We start from the raw sequence: 9,551 nt of genomic DNA on the forward strand, positions 1-9,551 counted from the left end.
AATTCTACCCCCCTAAGACTCGATTAGGAAGCCAATACACACTAAGGCTACCTAAGCACAACACGAGTTAGAGGACTTACCTTGGCCTCAGTCCCTTCCTGCAAGTCAGTTCAATTTATAAATACTGACAAATATAGCACCCAATCAAATCAGATCGAATCCCCGATCAATCGACCTAGTCGATTACATGTCAATCAAACCATTTCTCGGTCATTTTAATCAATACTATGCAATCTCCAAGATGATATATATCTAGTCATTGAGCCACATGCATTCTCCAAGATGACATACCTAATCATCGAGCCATGTGCATTCTCTAAGATGACATACTTAATCACCGAGTCACGTGCATTCTCTAAGGAGATGTATCAAGTCAACGAGCTAATGTAGTACAACGTTCTTCCTCACTTTTTATCATATCCGATAAAATAGCCGTGTGTGGGTACACGGTTGATCTTAGCCAAAAATATAATATTTCCACTTTCACAATTCACACCATTTTATTTAATTTACCAAAATATGTTTGGCATTAAAAATCAACGCTTGGTTATTTTCCAATTAATTACTAAAATTAAACTAATTTAGGAATAAAATCCTAAAATCACAATCAGGCAAAATTAGCACAAATTAAAGCTCAAATAAATAAACAAATTGCACCACAATAACCAGCATAAAATTTTAGTCATCGACTATCCCAACCTAATTTTCGAAAATTAATTAAGTAATTATGTAAAATATTAAATAAATGCCAATAAATCCAATTTAGGCCCGTAATACCTAATTGAACGCTGAAACGGACCCAAAAAAATTTCGAGATTCGTTTAATAAATACTTGAGTCTATTTACTCGCTAACTACATTGACTAACCACCTAACATGCATCGATAACTAATTAAATTTCACTAATTATATCAAACTAACCACCTAAACATGCTTAACCTAAACTAATTATCCACTAAGCGTCATTAACCTACTAAGTGAGGTTTAGTGAGTTAAACTCACCCGTTTATTGAACCGCTCGGTTCAAATTGACAGGGACGTGATGAGGGCCGACTTTCTCCAAAGCGGGCCTAGGTTTCGAGGCCCGGAACCACCTCGAAACGGGCCTAAACCACCTTTGGAAACCCACTAATTTCTGCACTAATCTTGGCTGAAACAGAGGAGAAACAAAGCTGGTTTAGGGCGGGAATTGATTGGGAAAAGCTTAAAAGGCTAAACCGGGCCTTGACAAACACTCACGAGGGTTGGAGGCGAGCCAAACGACTCTGGCACGGGCTAAGGAAGCTGTTGGGATGGCATGAGAGTGCGAGGGAGATGAAGACATGCACGGTGAAGCGGAGGGCTCACGTGCGACGGCGAATGACTTGCAAGATGGCGGGACGGCGTTGGCGAGGACGGGATGGCTTCTCTCCTTGGCTGCTGGTTCCTCGAACAGCAAAGGAGGAGGGAGGATGGCTGGCCGGTTGGCTTAAAGAGCAAGGAGAAGGGACAAGGGCCTTACTTGGCCAATTTTTTTTTCCAATCCCTTGCCTCCTCGACCCATTCCTAGCCAAGTGTGGCTTCTTTGGCTGAAATTCCTCCACCCATGCACTCCTCACAACCCTTCAAGTGATCCAAAAATGGGCTTGACAAGGGGCATACGAATTTCAAAGACTTAAGCTTCAATTGGACACTAAATCTTGCTTCAATCAATCAAATTTGGCATCAATAAATCCCGTTAACGAGTCAATAATTAAATTGGTATTTTTTCTCACTAAATGAAACATCTTGCATCCCAAATGTGTGATAAAAAACGATCCATTTTTTGAACAAAAACGACCCTATGACGACTTTTTCCCAAAAAGTCTCAGATTACAAAAAAATCTTCTAAAACTAAGGGCGTGTTTGGGAAGACTTTTGGGGAAAGTCCTTGAGAAAATGTAAAGGCCTTTGAGTAAAGGGTGTTTTTCAAAAAGCAAAGTGTGTTTGGTAAATTTATTTGTGAAAGTCCATTGTGAAGTATACTTGTGCAAAATAGTGTTTGGGTAAATTAAATTTGTAAAATACTTTTATTATTAAAAAAGAAGGAAAGTTGGCTGGCCAAGGCTTCGTCGGTGACCGCCCGGCCAAGGCTTCGCCGATTCGGCGGCCGGGCCGTGCCGGCGAAGGGTAGGCGATCCGGCGAGTGTCGCGGCGACCCTCGCTGCGTCGTCACGCAACCCACCGCGTCGCGAAGGTCACCACGAGGTCGCGGAGGATCTGGGTCACGGCAAGGTCCTGGGTCACCGCGACCTCCGGCGACCTCCGTGACCCGGATCCGGGTCGCGGCGAGGTCGTGGGTCGCGAAGGTCGCCGAAGGTCGCGGCAACTGACCTCACCGTGACCTAGGCAACCGACGCGACCCAGATTTGGGTCGTGCGACTGGTCAATGACGGTCGCGGGGTGCGGCGATGGTTGCGACCTCTCTCCGACCCATCGCTACCTTGCCGGCCGAGTCGCCACCTCGCCTGCTGACATCCGAATTCGACGAAGAGGAAGATGAACAAGTGCATCGGGCCTTCCGAAAATGCCGGAAGCCCAAGGCAGCCTAAGACTTGCCTTGGGCTTTCGGCCTTTGGAAGGCCGGCATTTCTTCAAGGCAGTCTAAATTTTTTCCCAAACACCCAATATTTGGGCAAATGGGCTTTGGGTACCCAAAGGTACTTGGCAAAGCTGGTGCCAAACGCACCCTAAGTCGACGTTCCTAAAATTTATTATGACATGACAAAACCTTCAATATCTGAAATCGATTCAAATTCACGGTTAATTTCACTCCGACGTGTTTTTAGTGTGACATAAACTATCGAGTAGCTTTCAGAACTTTTTAGAGAAAATGACCCGTGGTTGATTTTCTTTGAGCCACAATAAACCTCTTCGACACATTGGCGACTCTCGGTTGTCGTGAAAATCTCGAAATTTCAAATATAGACACAGAGTACCAAAACGACAGAAAAATCAAACTAGTGCCGATCGATAAGAACTTTGCAATTTAGTGGGATTACCCACGTCTAACCACTCATCTCAGTCGAAATGACTTATTTCTGATCTCAAATCGATTTATATCTATGTCATAATGATCTCGGCAGATGAACATGGTCGAGCAGCTAATTCCTGGTCGAATCCTCAAGTCTATTTGCCTTAAAATCCTTAATGGCTTCCCTAGATAGTCTAGTTGTCTCATGAGTGATCAGCTTTGAGAATAGCACTATAGTCGCGTCAATGAGATGTCTGATTTATTGAATTGAAAGCAGAGTCGAAAATCTAGGATGTCAAAACAGAAGTATTCGTAGAACTCCTGTATGTTGGAATGAGGTGGGCAAACGAAAACTAATAGGCCCAGAATTGGTACAAGTTACTTCGGATGCGATAGGGATCACTTGGAGTCAGCTCAAGATAGCCTAAAGTCAATAGAAATGTTATACAAATAAACATAGGAGGCCATCAGAATTTAACACGAGAGAACACGTAATTTTTAAAGTATCGTCGATGAAGGGCATATCAAGATTTGGAAAAAAAGAGCAAGTTGAGTCCAAGATTCTTTGAACCCTTCGAAGTCCTCAAAAGAATAGGGATTTAACCTATCGATTAGCATTGCCTCCCAAGATCTCAAATCTACACGATGTTTTCCATGTATTGATGCTGAGAAAATATCAGCCCGACCCTACTCATATATTGGACTATAAGACCATCAAAATGGATAAGAACGTGAATTACGTGGAAGAGGCAGTACAAGTATTGGATCAAAAAGAACAAGTCATTTGAACAAAAATGATTCCACTCATCAAAGTCTTATGGCGACACCATGACGTGGTGAAAGCAATGTGGGAAAGAGAGGAAGAAATGAGGCAAAGATATCCCTATCTTTTCATAGAATGTAGGGAGCATTCAATTTTGAGGACGAAATTCCTTAGAATGGGGAGATTTTTGACATCCAAGTCTTTGCTTGATGGAATAATGAGCCTTGAATGCTTAACCATCAATGATGTGTATAAAATTTATTCACATAAATTTATAATCAATCAAGAAGAAACGGATTCATATATGAATGTAAAACACCGAGATCAATAAACATAGTGGAATTAAAACGTACTTGTTTGAGCCATTGCTTCACTTGAAGAAAAGTTGCTTAGAAAAGTAGATCAATCTGATAACCAATGATCTATCGGAATGCCAGATCTTCCTCTCTATGACCTATTTCGATATAACAGCTTTCAATAGGATTAAAGCAACTGATAGGTATAACCTATCATTTTATAAGTTAGAGAGGGGACCTAGCAAACCCTAATCAACAGCATGTCAACTGGACCCTTCCTATTACGGGCTTCAGTTAAACACAATTGCCTACACTTTGCTGCTCAACTAGGTCCGTTATCAATAGATGCCAATACCCAATTTAATCAGATTACTATAAGATTCAACAAATATTAGAATATTCATTAACCCGATTATTTAAAATAGAAAATTAAGTAATTAATGTAAGCCCATATTATAGAAAATTTCCAACATGCTGGACCACCTGATATTGCTAGTATGAGTACCTAGAGGGGGTGAATAGGTATATAAAGAATTTTCTCAAGCAATTGCACAATACTAGACAGTTGGATGAAACGATAATCAAAGTAAGACCGAGAGAAGAGAAAATTTAACACGCGGTTTATAGTGGTTCGGCTTTTATATCAAGCCTACGTCCACTCTTCTTCACCGACAACCCTATTGGCTGGATTCCACTATGAACAAGAAAGAGGTTACGGCACGGCTTTGCCTTGATTCCACGGTGTAGATGTTCTACCACACCTCCTCAAGATTTCTCACAAATATATACTCTCTCTTTCGTATACAAGTATTCGCTCAAAGGATTTGTCTAAACAAAAAGGAGCTTGACTTTGGAATTCTTCTATCGCGCACACCTTGAACAACTAAGACAAAGTCTTCCTTATATACTCCTTTATGCCATCATACCCGTTGGCACTTACCAAAGGAATTCCTCCAATCTACCCGTTGGACGGAATCAATTAGGAAGATTGTCCAAGCTATTAATGGAACGTGTTGATAGCCCATCAATCTGTTCGCCCATACAATCGGGATCTCGGTTTCCATAGCGAACCTTCCAATAATATTTAGGCAATCACCGGATCTTCAATTATCGAATCAATCTTCGATCAATCAAAGGACTCCGTTTATGTCTTCTCCAGCCATGAGATCTTCTCCGGTTGATAAGGTTAATTCCTCAACGAAACATCCAGCTTCCGGGATAACCTTTCTTCAACGGACTAGAGACTGTCAATGAGGATAGATTTTGAGTCTTGAGTCTCGGCTGTCCCAAGGTCTTGAGACTTTAAATAGCGAGTCGCAAGCCTTCGAGACTAGACTCGATAGAAACGATTTGTCAACTTCAAAACACTTCAAGAAGATTTCTCCAACAATCTCCCCCTTTTTGATGGTGACAAAACTTTTCTCAGATTTGGATATCTTTGACCCGCAAAACATTTCTCAAACACATATGCATATCTTATAGAGGTAAATGGCTTATGAGAATAACACTAGAATCGCAACCACGGGAAATAGGTTAGTCCAAAGTATATGATGAAGCCATCCATAAGATATCAATATTAGTTAATAGAAGCTGAGTCAAGTCCAAGTCTAGTTCAGTTCTCATCCAGACACAAACCAAAGTCAAACAGATTCAAACCACAAAACAATCCAACAAAAACAATTAAAAGTTGAATGAAAGGTTTTTGATCAAATCTTGCATCTCTCCCCCTTTTTGTCATCATTAAAAAGGATGAGATGAAGTTAAGATTGCTTGGGAACGCGGACAAGCCGGGAAATCTTCCATAGACTAAACGATGCCTTCCAGCCTTTTAAAGTCTTCCTTTAGTCGTGCAATCTCCTCACTCTTGGCATTGGCCCGATTTCAAGAGAGGGCTTGCATTTTATCATTCAATGAACAGGAAGAAGCTTGACCTTCATTCTTCAAGCTTTGAACTTCGCATCCCAAGGCATAAATCTGACCTCGCATCTCCAAAAGAATATCCATGATTCCGCGAAAATCTGCTCCATTATCGTTTGAGTACTTGCTTCTGCTCGATCCGATGGAGTAAATGTAGATGATGGTAGATCAGCATAATCTTGCGGGTTTGGCGATGAAACTTCATGACCTTCTTCCGGAAATTGAGATGCATAAACATCCTCTCGGGTCCGCCGGTGAGCGACCGACTCCTTCACTTGCATCAGGACATGAAGACTTCACTCCTTTCTCCCGATCTCCCCCGTTTCCATGCCTACGGAGTGGAGAAGAGTGTTCTTGAGTTCTCCTTCTTCTCTTCTTTTCTTCTTGAGTCTTTCCTCCTCTGTTTCTTTTTCAGCTTCTATTTCTTCTTCTTCCTTTTCCTCTGTTTCTTTCGTCATTTGCTCCGATACTTTCGTGGGAACAGACGACTTAAATTCTTCAAAGCCAATGCGTAGATAGTGATGTCTTCCTCATCATCTTCATCCTCAACAAGGAGAGCTCTTCTTCTCTTGGATGGAGCAACCATGGGCTCCTTCCCTTTTCTTTTTAGCTGAGAAGATATTTGATGAGATTTTGCGGGAGTCTTCTCCTTGAATTTCTCCAACTCCTTGCTCGGTTCCTTCGACGCATTTTGGTCACCATTTTCAGACCTACCACCATATGATCGCATGGTCGAACACAAAAGATTTGTGGAGGCTGAATATTCGGATGTCCGAATAACTTCGTAACAAAGCTTGGGTAAGGGAGTTGACCTGTCCTTCATCATTGCTCTATACATGTGAAACATCACGGTGTGAGGAGAGAAAACCTTTTTCCAAAGAGAATGGCATACATCAACTTGGCCTCAACTTGAAACATCAGTCTTGGAAGTTGATTTGGTCGGAGGCAATTAATCACAATCTTGTGAAGCAAGATGTTGAATGCACCCATCCTTAAGTAGGTGATCTTTTCATCTCGTTCTCCTATCCTTCACCGGTTCAAGAGTGGCCCGAGCAATGGAAACTTTGATTGGTGATATCTTCCTCTTTCGACTTCTAACACATCGCACAAAGCATATTCATATCCACAACATAATCTTGGTCTTTAACGCTGAACGAGAATCTATTCGCATCCAAAAGCTTAGATTTGAATAGAAATATGCAAGCATTAATTCGGCATAGGCCTCAGAGAGTCGGAGCGTAACTTTTCAAGTTGAAGATAACCGAACTTTTCCCTCAAGTTCATATTCACAAAGCATCCAGAAAATCAAAATCTACACTCCTAGGGTTTATTACCCCACGCTTCAAGCAATTTCGAGTACACATCCTTTGCTCCTTTGATCGAACAAATCTCCCATTTTTCCTTGATTATCAACCGCAACACCCATTTTCGGTTGGAATTGACTGTATAATTTATCATCATCATTCCCATCTACAGTGATTCGGCCCCGATCACGAGGATCACTTGGGATATTTGCAAGGGTTTCTCACCACCCATTTTCGAGCAATTCCCAAACTTTCCATTTTTCAGAAAGATATATTCGTTCCCATGTCCTTTGTCTTTAAGAAAATCATCAATGTAGTTCAAAGGAGTACGAATTCCTTTTAGGGCACGATATAATCGGTAAATATAAGCGGCTTTTGAACTCTTACGAGTCTCGCATCTCGATGATTTCTTCTGTTGTTGATGATCAACGCCTTGAGGACTAGATGGAGGAGAATGACGTTGTTGAGAATGTTGTGGGCTCGCTTTTGTTTCCGGGAATCACTTCATCTTCGCAAGATCGAAGTGCGTAGGCCCCTCACTCATCCGCCGTGGTCCCCCGCTTGCAATTCTCGAAGACTTTCTTGAAGATGACATCTTTCTCGATTTTTGGAAGATTCCTTGCTTGACTTTCCCAGAAAGATGACAACTTTTTGAGGATTAAACGAAGAAGACAAACGGGAATGGAGGATCGATGCTTTCTAGGGTTTTTTGAGAGAAAAGTGAAGAGGAATTGACAGTTCACGATCGGTTAAAAAGAGGGATAAACGAACCGTCATAAAGGAAATAAAAATATGCCTTTTCAAAATAACTGTCTTTTCCGCAAAAATAGCCATTTCAAAAATAACTTCCCTTTTGAAAATGAAACGATGCAATATTTACGTCAATTAAATATAGCAACAATTTAAACACGGTCGACAATCGTACCTTTTCAAGATGAGATTCAAGAGAGAAAGACTTATACGATCGACGGACGTACCAAGACTTTGTCTTTCGAGATAAAGTCTTGTAAGTCCGAGTCCGAAAGTCTTTAGACTTTGATATACTCATACCTCAAAATGTTGAGTCCGGGAGCGTATAGACTCAAATTGATTTTCTCCAAAGGCTTTGTGAATATATCCACCAGTTGATTCTTTGAGTCAACAAATTGAATTGAAACATCTCCATTTTGAACATGGTCTCTTATAAAGTGATGTCGAATCTCTATATGCTTTGCTCTTGAGTGGAGAATTGATTTTTGGTGAGGTTGATAGCGCTGGTGTTGTCGCAATTAATCTCCGTGCATGAGTCTTCAATTTCAAAGTCTCTTAGCTGTTGTTTTATCCATAGAATTTGCGAACGCAGCTTCCCCTGGGCTACATACTGCTTCGTTGTTGAAAGAGACAAAGTGCTTTGTTTCCTTGAAAACCAAGACACTGCCCCGTTTCCAATAATCGGCAAGTTCCCGAAGTGCTCTTTCTATCAACTCTACGCAACCGCCAGATCTCGCGTCCGAATATCCCAGAAGATTAAAGTCTCCCTTCTTAGGATACCAAAGACCGATGCTTGATGATGAAGCAACGTATTTAATGATGCGTTGCAGCACCGAGATGGGATTCTCTAGGATCCGATTGAAACCTAGCACAGATGCAAACACTCAACAAGATGTCGTCTAGAAGCGTAAGATAAAGGAGTGAACCAATGATGCTCCCTGTCTGCCTTTTGATCAACTTTCTTCCTTCTTCATCTTTGTCTATCTTCAAAGAACTTGACATCGGTATGTCGGTCTTTTGCACTTTTCCAGTCCAAATCTTTTGACAAGATCATTAACATATTTTTCTAGTCCAAATCTTTTAACAAGATCATTAACATATTTTTCTTGATAAATAAAAGTTCCTTCCTTCAATTGTTTTATTAATCTGTCGTACCAAGCTCGAGGTGCTTGCTTTAAACCATACAGAGCCTTCTTCAGTTTGAAGACTGAGTCTGGTTTCTTTGGGTCTTCAAACCCTGGTGGTTGTTCCACATAAACTTCCTCTTGGATGACTCCATTTAGGAAGGCGCTTTTCACGTCCATTTGGAATAACTCGGAAATTCTTAAAACAAGCAAACGCAAGTAATAGTCGAATAGCTTCTAACTCAACTCTTTGGAGCATAAGTCTCATCATAGTCTATTCCTTCTTGCGTATATCCCTTGGCCACGAGTCTTGCTTTGTTTCGTATGACTTTTCATTTCTCATTCATCTTGTTTCAACACCCATTTAGCTCAATAACAGCTTTACCTTTTGGTTTGGATGTCAATT

The sequence above is a fragment of the Eucalyptus grandis genome, chromosome 2 (genome assembly GCF_016545825.1).
Source record: "Eucalyptus grandis isolate ANBG69807.140 chromosome 2, ASM1654582v1, whole genome shotgun sequence".
Lineage (NCBI taxonomy): Eukaryota > Viridiplantae > Streptophyta > Magnoliopsida > Myrtales > Myrtaceae > Eucalyptus > Eucalyptus grandis.